We start from the raw sequence: 26,184 nt of genomic DNA on the forward strand, positions 1-26,184 counted from the left end.
TTTACTAATGTGAAAATGGCAACCCAGTTAAGTATAAATGATTTGCCCAGCTAGTTAGTGGGAGAGACAAAAGTAAAACCCAGGCTTCTGATCCTATTCAGCCTCCTTTCTATAACATCAGAAGATGCTTCAAGGGCCTTTCAGATCTAAGTTTTTCCTCTTCCTCCAGCCTCATTGTTGTTAGGGATCTGACTGATGCTGTGTGTGTGAACAGGGGTAGCCAGAGTCCTGAGCTCGGCCTCAGCACTGGCATGACACCCTAGCATGCCACTGGGTTTTGGTTTTTTAATTTTATTGAAGTATAGTTGATTTACAATGTTGTGTTAATTTCTCCTATATAACAAAGTGATTCAGTTATACATATATATTCTTTTTCATATTCTTTTCCATTATGGTTTATCGCAGGATATTGAATATAGTTCCCTGTGCTATACAGTAAGACCTTGTTGTTTATCCATCCTATATATACTAGTTCCTAGCATGCCATTTGTGACTGTGGCAGCAAAGAGTCACTCGTAAAAATCAGGACCTATTTAAGTTGTTGGGAAATTATCTGAACAAGTAGTTATTGTTTCCCAAGTGACTTTGACCATTCTTAGCCAAATCCCTTAATAACTGCTACAACTCAAGCCAACTGACAGTGTAAAATACCAGAAAAGCCCCACATGCGTGCTTATGAGTGCAGTGCAACTCTCCATCTTTGCATTTTTCTGGGGCGCCCTTTGCAGATCTCTGGTCTTCATCATCTGTAACTGGTCCTCAGAACACTGAACCTGCCCCCTATGACTACAGTGATCTGAAAGTGGTCCCCATCCTAACCTCTGAAGTCTAGAAAGCTGGACTCATAAGACTATAGTTTCCCAAGCATAACTAAAAGAGAAGAAAAGGCTACAGAAGAGATACTAGACAAACTCGTCTTCAATCCTCCTTTTCACAGTTAGGCAATCCTAGTTCTACCTAACAAGGCAAGTAGACATAATGCTCACTTGGGTTCTTCATTTTTTCGGAGTGAATAAAGGCCTTTGAATTTTTCCCATTGTGAGGAAATTATTTTCAGTATGGTGCAAACTCATAGCGGTAAGAAAGAGGAAACTGGATCAAATGTTTATAAGAAGAGAGGACCACAAGGTATATTCATTCATTCATGCAATAAATATTACTGCCTATTTGTTAGGCATTGTTCCAAGCCTCAGGGGTACAATAGTGAACAAAGTTCCTGCCTTCGTGGAGCTTACATCCTAGCGTGAAGTGACAAACAATGAATAAATAATAAATAGTAGAAGTGCTATGTGGGTGAATATATATCAAGGTAAGCAAAAGAGAATGAGGGAGGAGTACTGTTTTAGGTGGGAAGATCAGTAAGGACATGAATGTGAATAAAAATGTGAATAGGGCTTCCCTGGTGGCGCAGTGGTTGAGAGTCCACCTGCCGATGCAGGGGACACGGGTTCGTGCCCCGGTCCGGGAGGATTCCACATGCTGCGGAGCGGCTGGGCCCGTGAGCCATGGCCGCTGAGCCTGCGCGTCTGGAGCCTGTGCTCCACAACAAGGAGAGGCCACAACAGTGAGAGGGCCGTGTACTGCAAAAAAAAAAAAAACAACAACTGAATATTCACTCCAGTCTTATATTTGGTTTGCTCCCACATAACCTCGTTTGGGAGTGTATGTGCTTGATCAAGTCCCACTACCACCAATGATTATCAAGCCTTTATTTAAATTGATACCATTAATGTAAAGATTACTATCTTTTTTGGTGGTCCATTCTGTTTCTGTGTGCTCTACATTGAGGAGATTATCTTAATAAGAAAAAATCCAACCCCAGCAACTTCCATCCAAACTATAGGACTAAAATATGACACCCCAGATGAACCAAATACTTCTTTCTCTTGTGGTACTCAGTGGTAAGGTATTGACTCCTAACTCCAATCCGGACACTGACCAAAAGCTCTTCAGGGAGCCAGATGAAAGGAGACAGGGTTTTATTTTATCTCATGACACTAAATTTTAACTTCACGTCACACAGTCAAACTAGAATTTGATAGCTGATGTAGAATTAAATAAGTTAAAGAGAGAAAAGTATCATTTTCTCTTCCTAATCAATGTTCCCATGAGACTTCTGCTTTGCAAGTGTCCACTGGGCTGCTCGGAGAATAGAGGGGAGGATGGATGCGTTTAACTCAGTGACAGTTTGGGAGGTGGCCACCCTCAGGCTCAAGACTAAAAAGAATTATGGATAATCAGTCTGCATCCTCTGAAGTGGTCTCAGGGGACAGAAGCCAAGAGGGGTAGGGATGGAGCTGCCTACCAGACAGCTGGTTTCGATCACTGCCTATGAGATACAGGCTGAGATGGGGGCCACTTCCTGGTCGAGAAGGAATAGCAAAAACGAAAGCTGGCTCATAATCAAGATATCATCCAAATGGCAACTTTCACTGCAGTCACAGGTCCCAGTTAAGGGGTGAAACCTGAACCTCCCTGTGGGTCCTTTCACACAGCATCTCTATCTGAGCTCATCGCCCTCCTAGTCGATTGCAATCTGGGATGACCCAGGGACCTGAGCAAAAACCAAAAATGCAAAACATGCTTTCTAAAATTGCCAGGCAGAGGAGCACAAGCAGCAGCCTGATCCTAAGAGGTGCCCAGGCCTAAGGGATTTCTTGAGTGACTCTACATTGCCAGATATAGCTGGATGTAAGTTTATCTGTATGTGTAAGATTTATCATATACATATCTAGTCATATAAAATTATATAAGATGGTGTAAGATTGCCATTTTTTTTCCTGTTGCTCTGACTTGGAGAGCTGCATTCATGAGGGAGGGATAATATTTTTAACGTATAACTTATTCCCAGATGCATAGGTGTAATTTACCCAAACCCCAATTTTTAAAAAATTAGTAGCATGTACGTTAAGAAACCAAAAAATATCTGAAAGTGCTACTGTTGTAATAATACATTTAATTCAAAGAATGCCAGTTGTATGCATGTCCCTAGAATCTAAGTACAGTGAAAGACTATTGGGTTCTAATGTGAGAGAACAAATGTTAATTGTGTCGTGACAATCTCTTTATGTCCTGTTAAATAAATATAATGCAATCATGAATATATCTGAGAACTTGGATTAGAGGCAGGGGGGAGTTATTGTATAGAATTTTCTCTATGAACCCAAAAGCCTAGGAGGCCTGAAGCCATGAAAGTTAAAAATAATTATGCCCTTGTTTTAGATAACCTGGGCCGAAGAAGACAGTTGGGAGAGGAAAGCAAAGAGTGGGTCTGGAGACAGAGGCCACCTCCCACCAGCCAGAGTCCCTTCCTTTTCTGGCTTTATTGCCATCAGACATCTTCTCTGCTTTATTTGCTGTGATCCCCCTTCTCCCCATTATCTTCCTTCTTCTGAACATGGGATTTCCTGACTTCACATTTCTGCTGCTTCAAGCCACCTAGCACGTGAGATAGTAACATTCAGCCTGTGTGTTGGTGAGAAGAAGAAAGGGGGGAAGGGAAGGGGAAGAAAGAAAGGTGGGAAAGACTAGCTGATGAGAGATGGTGGGTAAAGCATCTGGTCACTTTCATGCAGCAGGACTCATGGGCAAATTGCCATGTGTGACCTGGAGCCTCTCCTTCCATTCTCATCTGTAAGTTTTCTCAGAAGGCAAAAGATTATAAAAGTCATTCCACCTTGTTAGGAAACACCAACAGACCATATTCTGAACTAGTTACTCTCTACGTCATTGCTCTACAACATCATAAAGCGTGCAGATCATTCAATCGTATCAGGGTGCCTCTGCGGTAGCCTACACCTGCATCTACCATTGGAGGAGATGCCAGTCTGAGGATTCTGCCTTCAACTGTAGTTTCCTTGGCTTTAGGAGAAATTATGGTGACACAATATTCCAGAAAATTACCAACTCGGGAAACAGAAGATTCCAGGTTTTCCCATTTCTGGGTTTTTAATCAACCAAAACCAAGAGGCAGTGTTAGCAGCCCAAGGTTCAAGGCTACTCTGTTACTAACCAGCTGCTTAATCTTGGACAGTCACTTTACCCCTCTGGTCCTCACCATCCTCCTCTGTAAAACAACTTCTGGCACAAATGTCCATTTTTTCAACATTTCTTAGAGTAAATGAAAACCAAAGTTCTGAGTTGAGTATTACAAATCGTTCTTAGCGGATGAATGGATTTGTAAAACACCATATGTTCTAGATCTGCCCATTCTGTTTCTGTAATAAACATGTAAGTGAGAGTTGCTTAGTTAAATAAAAGTGTATTTTCTCATTGCAGATAAGTGAGATTTACCAGTCCCTGGATGAAACGCTTGGAAAGTCTTTAAATGCCAGAGTTGACTGCCATTTCAAAGAAAAGAAAATAGATGGTTTTGAAAAGTTCATGCTGTTTCTTCATTGAATTTTAGGTGAGTGATTCTGAGACAAGAAATTTAAGATGGACATTGAACTATTTCCCCTTAAAGTGTTTCTCTTCTTTGCATGAAAAGAAAATGGGGTTCAATATAACCAGCATTTTATACTTTTAATGAGGTGCCACATAGTGAAAGACTTAGTTTCTGTGCCTTTTGTTTATTTTTTTTTATTATCAGAAACCATCTTGAATGATGAGGTGTAAGATACAGAGATGACCTTGACATCTTTTGCTGATTTCTATTAAGCAGATGCAGTAATGCTTCATTCTATTCTACAGGTCATCAAGTTTTTAAATATATAACAGTATTTAATATCAAAGTAATAAGCCAAAATGAGCTAAGACTATGTTTTAATGACATAAATGAGAGAAAAAATTAATGGTGATAATGACAGTTTAATCATTACAGGTCTGGGTGTGAGATAAGGCTAACATTTCAGAGGCTGCCCACTGGGAGATCTCATATTGCTTAATTTAAGGTAGGGCATGGTTTAGGTTAGGTGTGATTTTCAAACTGCTGTGCACAATTAAGCATGCACATGTGCTCACACACTAAGCTTTGTTTTCCTGATCATGAGATAGATGGATATATATTTTTTACATTACCATGCATAATTACCCTTCCATGCTACAAAAGACATGAGCGTACAAATTGGTGCTTTACTATTAGTCTGCAGTATGCCACTGTCATTTCTCAGCAGAACAGAGAGGAATAGAGGAATTGAGTGGTGGTCTTATTGAGGAAATTGTGTGGCTTTTTCCACCTCCTCCTGAGTCCTGTTTTCAAAGTGTGGCTTTATTATCTACTTTAAAGAATGGTGATTTCCAGAACATCAGAACGTACCTCTGTTCACAGTTCTGAATAAAACAATGCAACTGACAGAGCACTGACCACTGTCTAAATCTAATCCAAAAAGACAGTGATGATTCCTTTCTACCTTTTATTAACTTCAAAGTGAAGGTGGATTATTGTCTCATCATCTTAAGGGTGTGTAAATTTGGTTTATTGAGGTCATATGTGGAACTAAAATGGTGATTTCATTTATTTACAAGATATTTGTTGAATGTAATTCCCAGGAGCTAAACTTAATGCCCTTTAAAAATATCAGTAAATCAATTTGCCTAGTGTAACATTGCTCCGGAGGAGAAAATGAACATGGAAAACTTATTTTCTTAACTTACTTAACTCTCAGCTTTCCACTGTGCCGGTCTTTGCCTGTTTTGAACTTCACGTCCTCTCCTTGCCCTGCTCCTATTCTGCTGATTCCTTGGGGGCTGACCTCTAGAGGCTGGGTTTTCCAGCCCCCAGACCCACCCCCTGTTGCCTCTAGCTTCCCCCAGTGACCTTGAACTCTGAGCTCCAGTAATGTCACCTCTTCCCTCTGTCCCTTGAGACTTGTGGGTAGTGGTGTCTGTGGCTTCCTGCTGGTACTAACCTCCAGGTTGATTTGCTATCCTTAGTTTAGCTTCTCAATTCTTCCAGCATCTGTATAACCATTTTCCTGTATTAAATTCCATCTGTTTTAAATATTTAGACTGTTTTCTCTTTCTTGGTTAGATCCTAACTGACCCATCAGTGCTTCATTAATTTCTCCCAAAATTATTAGAAGAAAAATGAACAAGGATTACTTGCTTCTCCCAAGGAAAATAAATGATTCTCAGGAAAGAAAATTTAAATTAAATGTAAAACTGGATATTTTTACACTGAAAAAAACTAACCTAATATATTTAAAGCCATATTCTAAGCTATACAATATTGCAGCATTAACTTGTTAGTGTTAACAGTCTTTGTCAATATTCCTATTTTGCGTATCAAATTAATGGGAAGATTTTTTAAATTCTCAGATAGGCACCAAATATGAGTTTTACTTTTCTAATATTCGCATTTCACAAGCTTCTGTATGACCAATATAAGAACTTCATAGGGCATCAGTCTCATTCCTACATTCACATTTAAATCTCAGGCCTCAGATTTATTTTATTATGGATCTGATCACTGTCTTTCAGTAATGGTTGTTTGCTATTTGAAGATCCCTTATGGTCTGAACATTTCCCATGTCCCTTAATAAAAACTGAATATATTGGAAAGCAAAGTGTTGAGGATGCCAAAGTCTGTCTTCTTTGACAGGCAAACAATTCACCACTGCCCCACAATCGCACTCACTCTAAAGGGCTTCCTGGATATTAAAGAGGCTTTGTACTTAATCATTTTGGCACTTCACGTGGTTATTTTTTACTCAAGTGCCTCGCTATTTTCATTTCCTTCTCATTTATTTATGTAGACATTTTCCTTTTCAATCTTTTCTCAGAGCTCATGACGACTGCTCATCTGTCCATTTTAATGTATTGTGGGTACACTCACAAGGACATGGTGTCCCTCCTACCAACAAATTTTCATCTGTTCAACCAATGTCAATGTTAAACCTGCAATGCCTAACTGAGAATCCTTTTAGACAATGTGAAAATGAGGTCATGAGCAGAATTTCTTGGACCCCTTCATAACCTAAAATTGGGAGACACAAGGATGTGTAGCTTAATGGTATGGTTTAAAATGCACTATATAACTGGTGTCCTCACATCTTCCTTAGTTTGGTACAACACTGAAAATTCTAATCATTCACATTTCTCTCTTTATGAAAATGAGGCTTTATAAAGTCATATTCAGAAAAAATAGTCTTGGGAAGAGAAATGCACCCATTAATAATTCATACTACATTACACATAAGTCAAATGAATTAGCAAGGAAGAAACTCCTGAGACAGTGATGCAAACACTCAGCTTCTGAGAGTTTGGTACACATGAGTGGGCAGAGACTACTGAAATCATCTCACTAACTTCGTAATACTGCCTGGTGAGTCAAGGGGAACACCCATCATAAAAGGTAACTCAGGCTGAACATACCTTAATGTCATATTGGAGGAGGGGATAGGAGAAGTGGAATTATTAGTCCTGAAACTAATGAGCAACATTATGAATAGATATTTTAAATCACTGGTGCCCAAAGAGTTGTAGAAAGTGCTTTAACCAAGATATAGTCGTAGTACTTCTGCTGAACCACAGAATATGATGTTGGAAAAAATCAAGTGCTATACATCTGTTAAGAGAAATCATCTGTTATCCTCATCTTTGTGTTACCAAGTCCAAGCTCTTACTGCTCCCTGCACAACAGGCCAATAAATTGAAAGACAAGTTATTGGGACAAGGAAAAATGACTTTATTTGGAAAGCTGGCAGACCAAGAAGATGGTAGACTCGTGTCCCAAAGACCTATCTTGCCTGAGTTAGAATTCAGGCTTCTTTTATACTAAAAGGGGAGGCCGTAAAGTCAAACATTTCCTGGTTCTGGTCAGCCAGATGTGTTAATTTCTTCCTCCCTGCAGTCATTCACAGGTGAGCCTAGTCAGGATGTTTCCTGTGAGCTAAACAAAGGTATCTTAGCTTAACACTCATTACCTGGGAAGAAGAGTTCCCAGAAATGGGCCATTGTGTATAATTTAAGCTTATAGACAGCATCCTTTTAGTGATTAACTTGTAATAGTATACAAAAGTTCTTCCCTATTATATTTGCATCCCTGGAAACAAGCACAGTGCTTGGCACACTGTACATAATTTCTAAACAAACAATTGGTGAATAAGGACATAGGCACAAAGCAATTGCTGGTTAATGCTTACTGAGTTCCTACTTTATACCAAACACTGTTTTGTATGAACATATACTTCATTTCATGTTTAAACAAATCTATAAGTAATATTATCATCTCCTTTTTTAAAGATGAGGAAACTAGGGCCCAGGAAGGTTAAATAACCTGCCTGAGGTTCAGTAAATTGGGGTGAAAATTCAAATCCAGGCAGTCTGGCTTAGAGCCTGAGCACTTAATTATTATGCTGCACTGTCTCTTGTGTAATATAGTCATCAAGTAACTTTAAAACACAGAAGTAACATTGTTTATTATCTTAAAATGTATGTCATTCTAGAATAAACCTGTATTAAGAAATCTTGCTTAAATCTCTAACAGCCTCACTTTGAACACAGATTCCCTCTTTTCAGAGTTCCTAGTCTCCTTTCCTTTTAAAACATGACTGCCTAAATCAACTTCCTAATTGACATTCAGATCTCATCATTTCCATTCTTTAATGGTTTGTCCTGATGTTAATATTTTAAAACCCTATTGCTCTTTCATGCCATTTGCTTAATGGAAGAATGTATAATCTTGAGCAGCAAGTTACTTAAGCTCTCTGAGCTTCACATTCCCCACCTGAAAAGATATATCTAATTTGTTGTGCAGACTAGAAAATAATATCCATTAAACAACAAAGTACAGTTCCTCGTATGTAATAGGTACCCAGCAGAACAGCAGCTGATCTAGTTAACCTCACCCACTTCAATCTTGAAGCCACTGTTGGCTGCCCCATCAACTGCAGAGCAAAAGCTGCCTCCTGTATTCTTTAGCATGTCATAATAGAAGCACAACAGACCCCCTGAGTCTCAGCACCTGCCTTTGTTCCTCATCAGTTGACCTTTGCTAACATGGGGATGATCTGCCTTCTCTGAGCCATGTTCTTTTTGCCTTTTTGCCTTTGCTCATGCTGGCTCTTCTGCCTAGACATTTCTCACATCCATACCCCCCTCTAAATCCCCCCTCACCCACAAGCACACATGCACTCTTCAAAGACTTGGAATATCTTAGTCATCTTTCAAGATCCACCACCTCTATTGCTATTATAGGTTCAGTGAAGTCATTGATGAACTCCTCCTGGCTCAACAGTTATCAGTCCTATCTCTGAATTCACATAGCCCTTTGGGCCATTTCTAGGAGATCAGCTCCTATTGTAGACAAGAGAAAGAAAAGCCATCTCATTCAGTCTCTCACAGTCTCATGTAATTCCTCATGTTATCTGTCCATCTTCCCTTTGTCAAGGACAAGTACCAAGTTTTTTGGTTAGTATTTGAAACTTCTTTACCAAGCTCAGAGTAGTCCCTTTCGGTTTTGAATGAAGCATGAGAAAAGTTTGAGTGTTTTTAGTGTGGTGAAGATTCTAATACTTCGCCCAGCCATTACAACAAAAGGGGAGCACTCCATCAGGGGAAAGGGGACCTTATAGGGAGGATCTGTACCATTCTATGCCAAGCACCAAAACAGGTGCTCCACAAACATTATCTTATTTAATTTTCATAACAACCCTTCAAATTGCCTATTATTTCCCTTCTTATTTAGACAAAAACTAGGATTCCAAGAGTTAAGGTAAATTGTTAGTGTCATATTTCTGGTAAGTGGCAGGACAAGAATGTTAAGTCATATCTTTCTACTGAAGCAAATGCCACTCTAAAAGAGCTTTCCAGTTTAATCCTATAAGAAGAATATGTTTGTAACATAATGCTACAATTTTCCATTTAAAATATTCCCTGAGGGTAAGCTATTTATAAGTCCACAAATCCTTTTTTCATGGCAAATAAGTTTATGTTTAGGTTGGTGCTAAAAATAGCAATATTTCTGTTCAACAAGAGTTTAAAAGATATAGCACCTTGCGGTTCTGACACCTATTTGTGCAAATACCTCATTTATTAATGTGAGCATAAGCCTGGAAATGATGTCTAAAGCTGTAGACTGATAGAATTTGGGGGCTAAATGTTATGTCGAATTACCACTAGAACTGGGGACTTTTAAAGGCAAGGATTTCTCTTCCTTTTTCCTCCTTAAGAATATTTATCAAATGAATATTTGTAACTAATTATGAAAGGATTTGTATTGAATGTGAAATAAAAATTTCTCTAGACATAAAAACACTATTAGCACTTCTTAAGAGAGTACATAAACTTGTTCTGAATTTTTTTAAATCATATGATTCAAATACCATGTATAATATAAGAATTATAACTGATATGAAATAAAACTCCAAGTTTTCAAAAAATGAAAGACAAATATGATATCACTTATATGTGGAATCTAAAAAATTATACAAATTAACTTATTTACAAAACAGAAATAGATTCACAGACATAGAAAACAAACTTATGGTTACCAAAGGGCAAATGTGGGTAGGGATAAATTAGGAGTTTGGGATTAACATATACACACTACCATATATAAAATAGGTAAAGAACAAGGACATACAGTATAGCACAGGGAACTATATTCAGTATCTTACAATAACCTATAATGGAAAAGAATCTGAAAAGGAATATATATCTACACATATATATGTATATAACTGAATCACTTTGTTGTACACCTGAAACTAGCACAACATTGTAAATCAACTATACTTCAACCAAAAAAAAAAAAAAAAAAGCAATCCTCTGACTTCATTTTAATTGCAAAAATCAGTATCCAGAGAAGGGTTCCTTCTCTTTGTGAAAAATCCTAATGATTATTATGCCACATTTTTATTCCTATAATGATCATTCATTTATTCATTTGTTCTTTAAATATATATTACACATCTCTTATGTTCTCTGACCCTGTGCTAGGAACCTGGTAGCCTGAAACAAATAAGGTATAATTCTTCCAAGTAATATTCTAGTTAGACTTGCCACAGATTATGTCTTAGCACTGTAGAATTTCAGCATCAAAGGGGATATTTTAGATTGTCTAACCTAGACCCTTGTTCTTGTCCATTCAGGCTACAATAACATCATACCAGAGACTATGTAGTTTATTAAAGACAGAAATTTATTTCTCACAGTTCTGCCGTCTGAGAAGTACAAGATCAAGACACCAGCATGGTCAAGTTCTGGTGAGGGCCTATTTCCTGCTTCATAGCAGGTGCTTTGTCTCCTGTCCTTATATGCAAAAGGGGCTTAGGAGCTCTGTTAGGCCTTTTTTATAAAAGCACTAATCTCATTCACGAGGGCCCCACCCTCATGACCTAATCACCTCCTGAAGTCCCCACATCTAATACCATCACATTGGGCATTAGGATTTCAACATATGAATTTTGGGGGGACACAAACATTCAGACCACAGCAACCCCTTAATTTTACATTGAGGAAGTTGAGACCCAGAAAAGTTAAGTAATACCCCCAATATCAGCAGCAAAGCCACACCTAAGACCTATCGGAGTCTCTTACCACCTAGCTGCTCTCCTCCATGAAACAAACAAGCCAATATTCCTATATTCTTGATCTTATTTTCCCCCAAGAGAGGTTTCCACATGTAAGGAGAGAAGACTGAGGAAATAAGCTTGATTTGGGTTTTATTTATAATACATAGAAGTAGGGTTACTATTCATCAAGGACTTACTGAGAATTAACTAAATATCAGGAGCTTTGCTAGGTGCTGAACATCTGGTTAAGCAAAACCAGAAATGTCTTCCTGGCCCACATCTTGCTTACTGTCTTGTGCGCATGTGTGTGAAACCGCAGCATAAAAGCCCTAAATTGCCCTTTAATAGGAATCTCAAAACAGTCCAACTGATGGTAGGCATAACGTGATGCCAAAAACTGGCAACTAAAGTGATTGTAACATATTCACAGTAAAACAATGCAGTCCATAAGTACATTATATATAAAAACAAAAAGATACTTGTCTGTGTCTTTGGCTTACTGCTGTTATATGGATAACTTAACATTCCAGAAGTGAAAAATAAGTTTTTAAAAATACGAGCATATGTACTGTGCTGATCTTTGAATAATATAAATATGTAATATCTTAGAAAAAATAAGAATTCTATTCGCATTTCCAGATTATGTCCCTGCCTACTGGGTTATCTTTTGTTGGCTGATTTTCCCAGAAGTTTGCAGAATGCTATTTACCTTTACATAAGTATGATTTGAAAAATTGTGATCATCACAAGAATGGATGGAGCAGTGTTTTCCTGTCAAAACACTAAGGATTATGATGTTTACAAAAGTTAATAACAATGTGCTTTAATGCTAGTATATTCTTATGAGTGACTATTTGTTTTAGCTTGCATTTTAATCATCAATTGATTTTTTTGTAGCTTTCAAAATCTGACTTTTAAATCTGTACAGCGTTTATTTTAGCAAAATCTTAAACTGTGAATCTGATATTTCCAAATCATCAAAGCAGTTGAATAAGGCAGTTCTCTATTCTGTCAATTCCTAACAATTCTGTAACCATGAGCTAGAAATTTTACTGTTTATGTATCTAATATGCTTTCAGACTCAGATAAACACTTGCCATAATCTTTCTTCCAATTCTAGGTGCATAGATAAGTAAGGTGGCTGTCTTTTTCTAAAAACATGTTTTATCATTATACCATTCCTTCCTAATGTATATAAACAACTCCTAGAACCACATGGTTTCCTTTCTGAAGTTGAATTTCTTCCCAGAGTAGTAGCAGCCACAAAAGGCACATAGGGGGAGAAAAAAAGCCTACCACTATCCAGATAAGACTACATTCTTTTTTTTTTTATAGAAGTGTAGTTGATTTACAATGTGTTACTCTCTGCTGTACTGCAAAGTGACTCAGTTATACACATAGATCCATTCTTTCTTATGTTCTTTTCCATTATGTTTTATCCCAGGATATTGAATATAGTTCCCTGTGCTATACAGTAGGATCTTGTTGTTTATCCATTCTAACTGTAATAGTTTGCATCTACTAACCCCAAACTCCCAGTCCATCCCTCTCCCTTGACAACCACAAGTCTGTTCTCTAGGTCTGTGAGTCTGTCTCTGTTTCATAGATAGGTTCATTTGTGCCATACTTTAGATTCCACATATAAGTGATATCATATGGTATTTTCAGACAAGACTACATTCTTACCATTCAGCCATAGCAAATGAGCCTCTCATGACCTCAGTTCAATAGGCCCCGTGATTTAGCGCCCCCCCACTTCAATTCATATACCTCCTACACGGCCGACAATGCCACCTTGAGTAATACAAATCATGCCACCACCTCAAACCCTGCCACATTGCCACAATACTTTGAATTCTCTCTTGGCAAGAAACTTTTGCAGACATTAGGCACAATAATAAGATAACCCTAATATAAAAAGCTTCCTAGCTTCTCCTGGAGTCTCCCTTCCTACATTACAAGGAGTGAAAGGGCCTGAGAAGCAGGCTTTGTAAACCCCTGTCCGAAACTCAGTTCTTAACCGGAATTCCTCCAGCCGATAAAAAGGACTCTGAGATTTTCCATAGCATCCAGCTCTGAGGCTGTGGTGTGTAGGGCTGTCCCCTTGTAAGCACGAAGGCTTTTCAGGAAAATAGTATTAATCCACTTTCTGAAAGATAGTAAAGGCCCTCCTCGTATTTTGCCTTACATAATAACAAAGATAATCGTCTAGTTCAGCTCATGAGCGCCTTCTCATTAAAATACCCAGATCCCTTTCATACTCACATGTAGAGTCCATGCTTAATGTATACTTACTGCAATGAGCTGCGGTTGCCTGGTAACCAGTGCAGGTGTATCCGAGAGTCTGAAGAACATGAATGAATAACTGAACCATTGACATTAGTTTCAGCTGGGTGACCCACACCTTAATTCTGCACTAGCCATCCCAGACATTTCTGATGGGCTGGTGGAACAGTAGCTTTCTCAGAAGTAGCTCATTAAATCATGAAAGTGAGAATTAGCATTTAATGTAACGTTCCTTTCTGTGGTCTGATAGGGGTTGAGAGAATGACCATAGAAGCAAAGAAGCTGGATCCCAACATCTTTGATATAGTTTTTACAGGATACAGAATGAAATGTCTACTAGGGCTCACGCTCTCAAACAGCTTTTTCTGAATGCTTGTGATTCTGTTTGACCAGTTTTGGGAGGAAATTATTTCAGCATTTATTCCATTCTTTGATAATATTACCTTTCCAAATTGAATTTTTTTCTTATACTTTTTATTTTTTCACCAGCTTTCCTAAGATATGATTGACAAATAAAAATTTTATATATTTAATATACAATATGATTTTTTAAAGATGTACAATATGATGGTTTAATATACATATGCATTGGGAAATGCTTACCACAATCTAGTTAATTAATACATCCATCACCTCACAGAGTTACTGTTTTTTTTTTGTGTGTGGTGAGAACACTTAAGATCTACTCTGTTGGAAACAGATTCACAGACATAGAGAAGAGACTTATGGTTGCCAGCGGGGAGGGGGGTTGAGAGGGGTGGGCTGGGAGTTTGGGATTATTCATCTTATAACTGAAAGTCCAAGTTGAATGTTTAAGGATTCATTTCTCCCCCTGTTGAAAGTCCATTGTTTTAAAAAGCAGCACAGAAGCAAACGGAAAGTGGACTTTTAGCGGTTGGTGAAATTAACCCATAAAATAAAAAATACCTGATACATTTTGAAGAAAACACCAACAACAACTCAAAGGTCATCCACATAACACCATTCTGTTCTAACTGGGCTGCTTGCTTGTATGCCTGGGGACTTAAACCCCAGGGTAAAATACTGCCCCTTGAGTATTTTACTCAAGTAAATAGGAGAGGGGACATTCCATTTTTATGAAGACAGCAATTACTAAACAACTGAGTTGAAAGCAAAATTAGCATGAATTTTTAAGGGGAAAAATCAGACATCAAGGAAATGCTAGCGTTGGAAAGTGATTCTGCCGTCAGACCCCACCCTCACGTCCTGCTATTCCTTCACCTTCCTGTGCCCATGGAGAGGGAAATCTGAAGTACACCAGACAAGATGCACACTTCAGTGCTTAGAAAGAAGGATGATTTTTTTTTTTTTTTTTTTTTTTTTGCCATGGCTCACGGGCCCAGCCACTCCGCGGCATGTGAGATCTTCCCGGACCGGGGCATGAACCCGCGTCCCCTGCATCGGCAGGCGGACTCTCAACCATTGCGCCACCAGGGAAGCCCGAAAAAGGGATGATTTTTTACTTAAATAGGAAAAATGTCACTAGTCATAACAAAGCCATTTGTGTGGGCTGTGTCCTATATGTAGACAGGACAAAATCATCTACCTCTGTTTCTGAAGAGGTGTACAAAGACCTGCTCACCTGACTCTAAAGCAATTGTTCTCAGCCAGGGGCCTGATGGTGTGGAGGGCTATTAGCATCTAGTGAGTGGAAGCCAGGATGCAGCCAAATGTGCTACAATGCTCAGAACAGTCTCTTAAAGGAAAGAATTTATCTGCCCCCAAATGTCAATAATGCCAAGATTGAGAAATATTAAGAGCCACGGTACTGTGTACCAGGCTCCACATTAGGTACTTTCTGTATGTTATCTATTTAATATTCACCACCGTTCCACTAGCTAGATACTAGTATCATCCTCACTTTTAGATGATGAAATTGAGGCTCAGAAAGTTAAGAAAGTTGCTCAAGGCCATGCAGTCAGCAACGAGTGCACCCTGAATTCAAAGTAGACGAGATTCCAAAGATCTGCTCCTCTCAGCCCACTATGCTCCTCTGTTCAGAATACCTACATCAGCCGCCTTCTGTGCTCTGTGAAACTGCGTGTCCAGAGGGTCCCTATTAAAATGCATGTGTGTCATCTGGGCAGGCTGACAAGATGGTGAATCATGGCTATCCGTCCATCCCCACAGTCTACAGTGAATTGCCTGGGTGCTAGGGATGTGGACTGGACCAGAGGAGATGATGATGTTAAAAGGGGAGACAAAAGCTTCCTGAAAAAGGAAATTTCACTTTAAAAAGCCTCTCTTTGGAAGATAACCTTGGTGGGGAAGATGGGATCCCAGGACAGAACTTGGGGTGTAGAAAAGGCCAACTGTGCACCATAGATCTGACGGTATGAACTAGAGTATCTGAGGAAGCAAGCATCTCGTTCTAAAGGAGATGACAGGCTAATTGCTCCTGTTGTAGAAGCCCCCTGGCCTCCCCCTCAGTGAATCTGAGCTACCAGAAGAGAAGGGGCAGCCGTTAGGCCGGGGCAGAGCAGCACCCCCAGGAAATGTCAATAATCACCAGACAGGAAGCAAACCATTCACGTTAGCCAACACTTGGGGAAGAAAGAACCCCATCATCTGTAGCACGTGAAAAGAAAGCACAGTTGTGATTCACAACTCCCTCAACCGAATCCTTCACACAATCTAGCATCTGCTGCATTTCAGGACTTCTGGGATGGCCGGCTGAGTCCTGTACTTTTTCAGGCTCTTCTTGGGCCTTAACTCACCACTCACTCAGCCTGTGCACCAGCCATACAGAATCATTCGCTGTTTCCTCATCCACCAAGTTTTTCTTTTCTCCCTGAGTCTCTTTTTTGAGTGAAGAGACCTTTCCCAGAAACTCCCTTTTTTAGTTTCCTAAGGCTGCTCTAACAAATTACCACCAATGAGGTGGCTTAAAACAACAGAACCTTATTCTCTCGTAGTTCTGGAGGAGAGAACACTGAAGCTGAGGTGCTGGCAGAGCCATGCTCCCTCTGGTCTCTAGGGAAGAATCCTTCCGGGCCTCTTCCTAACTTCTGGTGGCTCCAGCAATCATTGGAATTCCTTGGCTTGTAGTTGTGAGACTCCAACCTCTGCTTCTGTTTTCACACGGTCTTCTGTGTGTGTGTGTCTCTCCATCCTTTCCTCTTCTTCTTTTTTTTTTTTAAGAGACAGAGACTGATCATTCATTTATTCAACGAGTATTTATTGAGCGTTTACTATATGACAGCACTCATATAGGAACTTGGGATAAATCATTGAACAAAATGGACGCATATCCCTGATTTTGTTGAGTATTCCTTCTAGTGCTGTGTGTTGAAGACAAGATCAAATCTTACTTCAAGACAATCCTGGGCTTTCCAGTTTTGTGTTGATAAATTATTAATTTTGTTTAAATGAGTTTGTATTGTGTTTTATCATTTGGACCTAAAATGACCCTGCCTAACACAGGCAGTAATAGACTTAAAAAATATCTGTGTTGCATGACACGGTACTCTTGCTTCTTTACTAATTGTGCCTAGCTGAAATTTAAGAATATCCATCAATTTCCAAATTCAGACAGGTACGCAATTATTTATCCTTTGTTCCTTCAAAAAATATTTACTGAATAACTACTGGAGCTGGGATGAAATTGGTACACAGTTGACTAACTTCTCTGCAGAGCTTACAGTGTGTCAGATGACAGATATTACACTAATGAATACCAAAATATATTTATGTGTATATAACATTTCAAATAATGATATTGCCATGAGAAAAGTGTCATGAATGAAAAGAATAGTATGTCACAGAATGCCAGCGGAGAGATTAGCATAGGCATGCTGATCAAGTAAGAACAGGTTAAGGAACACTTAAACCTGGTTTAGTGAAATTGACAGATGATTTTTTTTTCACAACTCACACACACACTGTATTTTATTTTTACAGGAGATAAATAAACTGACACCAAGCATTGTAAATGGATGACCACAACAAAAGCAACAATGATTGCAATTACCAAACACGAAACACACTCATACTATGTCATAATATTGACATTCAGTCCAGGAATCCTCCACTGTAACAGCTCCTTTACTTTGCATTGAATTGATTTGTATATTTTTTGTCTCTGAGTCCTTGTGGGATTTCTTTTTTTTATTCAAACAGAAAGTCACAAAAATTATAATCATCCTCATCAGTTCACTCAGTCCCATGTAATTAATTTTTTTCTTCATCTGGAACTTTTGTTAGCATTTTTATGAATTCATCAGTTTTCCATTAGACTTCTGAAAATGCTTATTCATTCAGTTCAGCAGTATAGTCAGTTACCAGAAACCTATACTTGTCAGTCTTTTCCATGAATTCCTTGAAGATGAAACCCTTTCATAGGAACATTTTTGCGAAAACATCAGAGTACACCCAGAACTGTCTGTAAATGACAAAAGACTTAAAAATGACCACAGTTAAAGATTTGATGAAAGTTAATAATAATGCAATTGACAAGGAAATTTAGTTATTTCTGAGTTATACATTTTTAAGTAATAACTAGAATTGTGACATAACATTATACCAGAACATATAAGATTTTTAGAAATTTCATGTAATGTCTGAAACATTTATATTAACATATTTCCATACAAATAACCCAAAGAAAGTTTAGTATTAGTTGTTTTTGGTTTGTTTGTTTGTTGTTTTATACTGTAGGTTCATATTAATCATCAATTTTATACACATCAGTGTATACATGTCAATCCCAATCACCCAATTCAGTACACCACCATCCCCACCCCACCACGGTTTTCCCCCTTAGTATCCATATATTTCTTATCTACATTGTGTCTCAACTTATGCCCTGCAAACCGGTTCATCTGTACCATTTTTCTAGGTTCCACATACATGTGTTAATATACGATATTTGTTTTTCTTTTTCTGACTAACTTCACTCTGTATGACAGTCTCTAGATCCATCCACGTCTCAACAAATGACTCAATTTCGTTCCTTTTTATGGCTGAGTAATATTCCATTGTATATATGTACCACATCTTCTTTATCCATTCGTCTGTTGATGGGCATTTAGGTTGCTTCCATGACCTGGCTATTGTAAATAGTGCTGCAATGAACACTAGGGAGCATTCTTTTTGAATTATGGTTTTCTCTGGGTATATGCCCAGTAGTGGGATTGCTGAATCATATGGTAATTCTATTTTTAGTTTTTTAAGGAACCTCCATACTGTTCTCCATAGTGGCTGTATCAATTTACATTCCCACCAACAGTGCAAGAGGGTTCCCTTTTCTCCACACCCTCTCCAGCATTTGTTGTTTGTAGATTTTCTGAGGATGCCCATTCTAACTGGTGTGAGGTGATACCTCATTGTAGTTTTGATTTGCATTTCTCTTAGTGGTGTAATTAGTGGTGTTGAGCTTTTCATGTGCCTCTTGGCCATCTGTATGTCTTCTTTGGAGAAATGTCTATCTAGGTCTTCTGCCCATTTTTGAATTGGGTTGTTTGTTTCTTTAATATTGAGCTGCATGAGCTGTTTATATATTTGGGAGATTAATCCTTTGTCCGTTGATTCATTTGTGAATATTTTCTCCCACTCTGAGGGTTGTCTTTTCATCTTGTTTATGGTTTCCTTTGCTGTGCAAAAGCTTTGAAGTTTCATTAGGTCCCATTTGTTTATTTTTGTTTTTATTTCCATTACTCTAGGAGGTGGATCAAAAAAGATCTTGCTGTGATTTATGTCAAACAGTGTTCTTCCTATTTTTTCCTCTAAGAGTTTTGTAGTGTCTGGTCTTACATTTAGGTCTCTAATCCATTTTGAGTTTATTTTTGTGTATGGTGTTAGGGAGTGTTCTAATTTCATTCTTTTATATGTAGCTGTCCAGTTTTCCCAGCATCACTTATTGAAGAGACTTTCTTTTCTCCATTGTATATTTTTGCCTCCTTTGTCATAGATTAGTTGACCATAGGTGCGTGGGTTTATCTCTGGGCTTTCTATCTTGTTCCATTGATCTATGTTTCTGTTTTTGTGCCAGTGCTGTATTGTCTTCATTACTGTAGCTTTGTAACATAGTCTGAAGTCAGGGAGTCTGATTCCTCCAGCTCCATTTTTTTCCCTCAAGACTGCTTTGGCTATTCCATACAAATTTTGAGATGATTTGTTCTAGTTCTATAAAAAAAATGCCATTGGTAATTGGATAGGGATTGAATTGAATCTGTAGATTGCATTGAATCTGTAGATTGCTTTGGGTAGTAGAGTCATTTTCACAATATTGATTCTTCCAATCCAAGGACATCGTATATCTCGCCATCTGTTGGTATCATCTTTAATTTCTTTCATCAGTGTCTTATAGTTTTCTGCATACAGGTCTTTTGTTTCCCTAGGTAGGATTATTCCTAGCTATTTTATTCTTTTTGTTGCAGTGGTAAATGGGAGTGTTTTCATATTTTCTCTTTCAGATTTTTCATCATTAGTGTATAGGAATGCAAGAGATTTCTGTGCATTAATTTTCTATCCTGCAATTTTACCAAATTCATTGATTAGCTCTAGTAGTTTTCTGGTGGCATCTTTAGGATTCTCTATGTATAGTATCATGTCATCTGCAAACAGTGACAGTTTTACTTCCTCTTTTCCAATTTAGATTCCTTTTATTTCTTTTTGTTCCCTGATTGCCGTGGCTAGGACTTCCAAAACTATGTTGAATAATAGTGGTGAGAGTAGACATCTTTGTCTTGTTCCTGATCTTAGAGGGAATGCTTTCAGCTTTTCACCATTGAGAATGATGTTTGATGTGGGTTTGACATATATGGCCTTTATTATGTTGAGGTAGGTTCCCTCTGTGCCCACTTTCTGGAGAGTTTTTATCATAAATGGGTGTTGAATTTTATGAAAAGCTTTTTCTGCATCTACTGAGATGATCATATGGTTTCTATTCTTCAATTTGTTAATATGGTGTATCACATTGATTGATTTGTGTATATTGAAGAATCCTTACTTCCCTGGGATAAATCCCACCTGGTGATGGTGTATGATCCTTTTAATGTGTTGTTGGATTGTGTTTGCTAGTATTTTGTTGAGGATTTTTGCATCTATATTCATCAGTGATATTGGTGTGTAATTTTCTTTTTTTGTAGCATCTTTGTCTGGTTTTGGTATCAGGGTGATGGTGGCCCCATAGAATGAATTTGGGAGTGTTCCTTCATCTGCAATTGTTTGGAAGAGCTTGAGAAGGATGGGTGTTAGCTCTTCTCTTAATGTTTGATAGAATTCACCTGTGAAGCCATCTGCTCCTGGACTTTTGTGTGTTGGAAGATTTTTAATCACAGTTTCAATTTCATTACTTGTGATTGGTCTGTTCATATTTTCTGTTTTTTCCTGGTTCAGTCTTGGAAGGTTATACCTTTCTAAGAATTTGTCCATTTCTTCCAGGTTGTCCATTTTATTGGCATAGAGTTGCTTATAGTAGTCTCTTAGGATGCTTTGTATTTCTGCTGTGTCTGTTGTAACTTCTCCATTTTCATTTCTAATTTTATTGATTTGAGTCCTCTCCCTCTTTTTCTTGATGAGTCTGGCTAAAGGTTTATCAATTTTGTTTATCTTCTCAAAGAAGCAGCTTTTAGTTTTATTGATCTTTGCTATTGTTTTCTTTGCTTTTATTTCTGCTCTGATCTTTATGATTTCTTTCCTTCTGCTAACTTTGGGTTTTGTTTGTTCTTTTTCTAGTTCCTTTAGGTGTAAGGTTAGATTGTTTACTTGAGATTTTTCTTGTTTCTTGAGGTGGGCTTTTACAGCTATAAACTTCCCTCTTAGAACTGCTTTCGCTTCATCTCATAGGTTTTGGATCATCCTGTTTTCATTGTCATTTGTCTGTAGATATTTTTTGATTTCCTCTTTGATTTCTTCAGTGATCTCTTGGGTATTTAGTAATGTATTGTTTAGCCTCCATGTGTTTGTGTTTTTTACATTTTTTCCCCTGTAATTCATTCCTAATCTCATAACATTGTGGTCATAAAAGATGTTTGATAGGATTTCAATTTTCTTAAATTTACTGAGGCTTGGTTTGTGACCCAAGATGTGATCTATCCTGGAGAATGTTTCGTGCGCACTTGAGAAGAAAGTATAATCTGCTGCTCTTCGATGGAATGTCCTATAAAGATCAATTAAATCTATCTGTTCTATTGTGTCATTTAAAGCTTGTGTTTCAATATTACTTTTCTGTTTGGATGATCTGTCCATTGGTGTAAGTGAGGTGTTACAGTCCCCCACTATTATTATGTTACTGTCGATTTCCTCTTTTAAGGCTTTTAGCAGTTGCCTTATGTATTGAGGTGCTCCTATGTTGGGTTCATGTATAATTGTTATATCTTCTTCTTGGATTGATCCCTTGATCATTATGTAGTGTCCTTCCTTGTCTCCTGTAACATTCTTTATTTTAAAGTCTATTTTATCTGCTATGTGTATTGCTACTCCAGCTTTCTTTTGGTTTCCATTTGCATGGAATATCTCTTTCCATCCCCTCACTTTCAGTCTGTATGTGTCCCTAGGTCTGAAGTGGGTCTCTTGTAGACAGCATATATATGGGTCTTTTTGTGTCCATTCAGCAAGCCTGTATCTTGGTTGGAGCATTTAATCCATTCATGTTTAAGGTAATTATCATTATGTATGTTCCTATTATCATTTTCTTAATTGTTCTGGGTTTGTTTTTGTAGGTCCTTTTCTCTTCTTGTTTTTCCTGCCTAGAGAAGTTCCTTTAGCATTTGTTGTAGAGCTGGTTTGGTGGTGCTGAATTCTCTTAGCTTTTGCTTGTCTGTAAAGCTTTTGATTTCTCTCTCAAATCTGAATGAGATCCTTGCTGGGTAGAGTAATCTTGGTTGTAGGTTCTTCCCTTTCATCACTTTAAATATATCATGCCACTCCCTTCTGGCTTGTAGAATTTCTGCTGAGAAATCAGCTGCTATCCTTCTGGGAGTTCCCTTGTATGTTATTTGTCAATTTTCCCTCACTGCTTTCAATAATTTTTCTTTGTCTTTAATTTTTGTCAGTTTGATTACTGTGTGTCTCAGCGTGTTTCTCCTTGGGTTTATTCTGCCTGGGACTCTCTGCACTTCCTGGACTTGGGTGACTATTTCTTTTCCCATCTTAGTGAAATTTTCGACTATAATCTCTTCAAATATTTTCTCGGGTCCTTTCTCTCTCTCATCTCCTTCTGGGATCCCTATAATGCAAATGTTGTTGCATTTAATGTTGTCCCAGAGGTCTCTTAGGCTGTCTTCATTTCTTTTCATTCTTTTTTCTTTATTCTGTTCCACCGCAGTGAATTCCACCATTCTGTCTTCCAGGTCACTTATCCTTTCTTCTGCCTCAGTTATTCTGCTATTGATTCTGTCTAGTGTAGTTTTCATTTCAGTTATTGTATTGTTCATCTCTGTTTGTTTGTTCTTTAATTCTTCTAGGTCTTTGTTAAACATTTCTTGCATCTTCTCAATCTTTGCCTCCATTGTTTTTCCGAGGTCCTGGATCATCTTCACTATCCTTATTCTGAATTGTTTTTCTGGAAGGTTGCCTATCTCCACTTCATTTAGTTGTTTTTCTGACGTTTTATCTTGTTCCTTCATCTGGTACATAGCCCTCTGCCTTTTCATCTTGTCTATCTTTCTGTGAATGTTGTTTTTGTTCCACAGGCTGCAGGATTGTAGTTCTTCTTGTTTCTGCTCTCTGCCCTCTGGTGGATGAGGCTATCTAAGAGGCCTGATGGGAGGGACTGGTGGTGGTAGAGCTGACTGTTGCTCTGGTGGCAGAGCTCAGTAAAACTTTAATCCACTTGACTGTTGATGGGTGGGGCTAAGTTCCCTCCCTGTTGGTTGTTTGGCCTGAGGCAACCCAACACTGGAGCCTACCTGAGCTCTTTGTTGGGGCTAATGACAGGCTCTGGGAGGGCTCACGCCAAGGAGTGCTTCCCAGAACTTCTGCTGCCAGTATCCTTGTCCCCATGGTGAACCACAGCCATCCCCCACCTCTGCAGGAGACCCTCCAGCACTAGCAGGTAGATCTGGTTCAGTCTCCCCTGGGGTCACTGCTACTTCCCCTGGGTCCCGATGCGCACACTACTTTGTTCCCTCCAAGGGTGGAGTCTCTGTTTCCCCCAGTCCAGTCAAAGTCCTGCAATCAATTCCCACTAGTCTTCGAAGTCTGATTCTCTAGGAATTCCTCCTCCCGTTCCCGGACCCCCAGGTTGGGAACCCTGACATGGGGCTCAGAACCTTCATTCCAGTGGGTGGACTTCTGTGGTATAAGTGTTCTCCAGTCTGTGAGTCACCCACCCAGCAGTTATGGGATTTGATTTTACCGTGATTGCGCCCCTCCTACCATCTCATTGTGGCTTCTCCTTTGTCTTTGGATGTGGGGTATCTTTTTTGGTGAGTTCCAGTGTCTTCCTCTCAATGATTGTCTAGGAGCTAGTTATGATTCTGGTATTCTCGTAAGAAGGAGTGAGAGCATGTCCTTCTACTCCACCATCTTGGTTCCTCTCGACAGATCCCTCTCCTCTTCTTATAAGGATACTAGTCATTGGATTTCGGGCTCACCCACTCTGGTATGACCTCACCTTGGTCCTTAACTCATTACATCTGCAAAGACTCTATTTCCAAATAAGGTGACATTCTCAGTTTCTGGGTAAATGTGATATTTTGTGGGACACTACTTGTATAAGTCAGAGTTCCCACAGAGAAACAGAACCAACAGGATATATAAAGAGATTTATTATAAGGAATTGGCTGACACATTTATAGAGACTAAGTCCCCAGATCTGTAGTCCAAATGCCTGAAAACCAGGAAAGCCGATGGAGTAAGTTTTGTGCCCCAGCTTGAAGAGCATCAGGCAGAGAGAGAAGATTCTCTTTCTTTCTATTTAGGCCTCCAGCAGATTGCATGAGAATCACCCACACTGAGTAGGGCAATCCACTTCACTAAATCTACCCACTCAAATGTTAATCTCATCTAGAAACACCCTCACAGACACACCCAGAATAATGTTGAGTGAAATAGCTGAGCACTTCACAGCCCAGTCAATTTGACACACAAAATTAACCATCACACTACTCAGTCCACTACAGGCACGCCTTGGAGATATTGTGGGTTCAGTTCCAGACCACCACTCTAAAGCGAATAGCCCAATAAAGTGAGTCACATGAAGTTTTTGGTTTCCCGGTGCATATAAAAGTTATGTTTACACTGTACTATAGTCTATTAAGTGTGCAATAGCATACTGCCTTTAAAAACCATGTACAAATCTTAATTGAAAAATACTTCGTTGCTAAATAATGCCAACCATCCTCTGAGCCTTCGTCAATTCATTGTAGTAACGTCCAAGATCACTGATCATGCACCACCATGGCAAATATAATAATAATGAAAAAGTTTGAAATGTTGCAAGAATTACCAAAATGTGACACAGAGACAAAAAGTGAACAAATGCTGTTGGAACAATAGCACCTGTAGACTTGTACAGTGTAGGGTTACCACACATTGAACAATTTGTGAAGACACAATAAAACGAGGTATGCCTGTACACTCCCCCCTGCAGATTTTCCTTCATATTTTGCTGGCATCACTGGCAAGGTTATTGCAATAGCAGTGATTGACTTAGACCTTTCTGTGGGACCTACAGTGTAGCCATGGATAACAGTCCTGCTAAGCAAATAAAAATAGAAGAATGAATATTGGGTAAGTAAACAACAAATCTGTTACATTTCCACATACTTCCTTTTTGTGAAATAGATCCACCCCTATTAGTTTATGCTTTGTCTATCTCTCTGTAGGTCAAGGCTATCTTGACACACAGGGGCAGTCAGACTTCAGAAAAGGTAGATTCAGGGGTTCAGAGGTTATGCACAGGACTCTGTCTCTTTCTCCTTTCTCAGCTCTGTTTTCCTCTAGTGTTGGATTAATATTTAAGCAGGCTCTACCCATGCAATGATGAAGAAAGCCACTGGCACCTCCCAGCATATACAATTTACCCAACCATAGATCACAGAGAAAAGAGCTGAACACTGTTTCTCACATGACTTTGATTGGCTCTGTGTAGGTCACATAAATATCCCTCCTATACCTCTTATCTCCATTCGTGATTACTTCAGTATACCTGTGGATAATCCAATCAATACCTTCCTTATTTATATCTAGGAAAAATCCCTCCATTTGACCTCAGCCATCCACTTCTTAGATGACCACTGGAGCTAGTTACCCAGAAACTGAACCACTTCCACAATCAGTCTCTCTGAACACCATCTCCTACCCTTCTAGCTCTTTTGCTCTGATCCCCACATTTGGAATTCTTTGGGTTCATTGCAGGGTCTTTTGGTCCTAGTTCTTTCTCACTAGCAAAAAAATTTCCTCCTGTCTTTACTTCCATCCTTTCTTGCCTAGATTCCATGGTCCAGCCCTTGCACCAACTGCACTTTTACATACC

At 38.7% G+C, this 26,184-nt stretch overlaps 1 protein-coding gene across 1 annotated transcript in view; it reads left to right on the forward strand.

Moving 5' to 3' along the window:
- The first annotated feature begins 4,319 nt into the window (after positions 1–4,319).
- Positions 4,320–26,184, forward strand: part of DTNA (dystrobrevin alpha) — a 204,211-nt gene continuing 182,346 nt past the window's right edge. Inside the window, exon 1 of the mRNA XM_082640968.1 lies at positions 4,320–4,408. The gene's annotated coding sequence lies outside the window, so the exon portion shown is untranslated. The remainder of the gene's footprint in view (positions 4,409–26,184) is intronic.

This window comes from Mesoplodon mirus, assembly GCF_964341445.2.
Source record: "Mesoplodon mirus genome assembly, chromosome: 13".
NCBI classification, from domain to species: Eukaryota; Metazoa; Chordata; class Mammalia; order Artiodactyla; family Ziphiidae; genus Mesoplodon; species Mesoplodon mirus.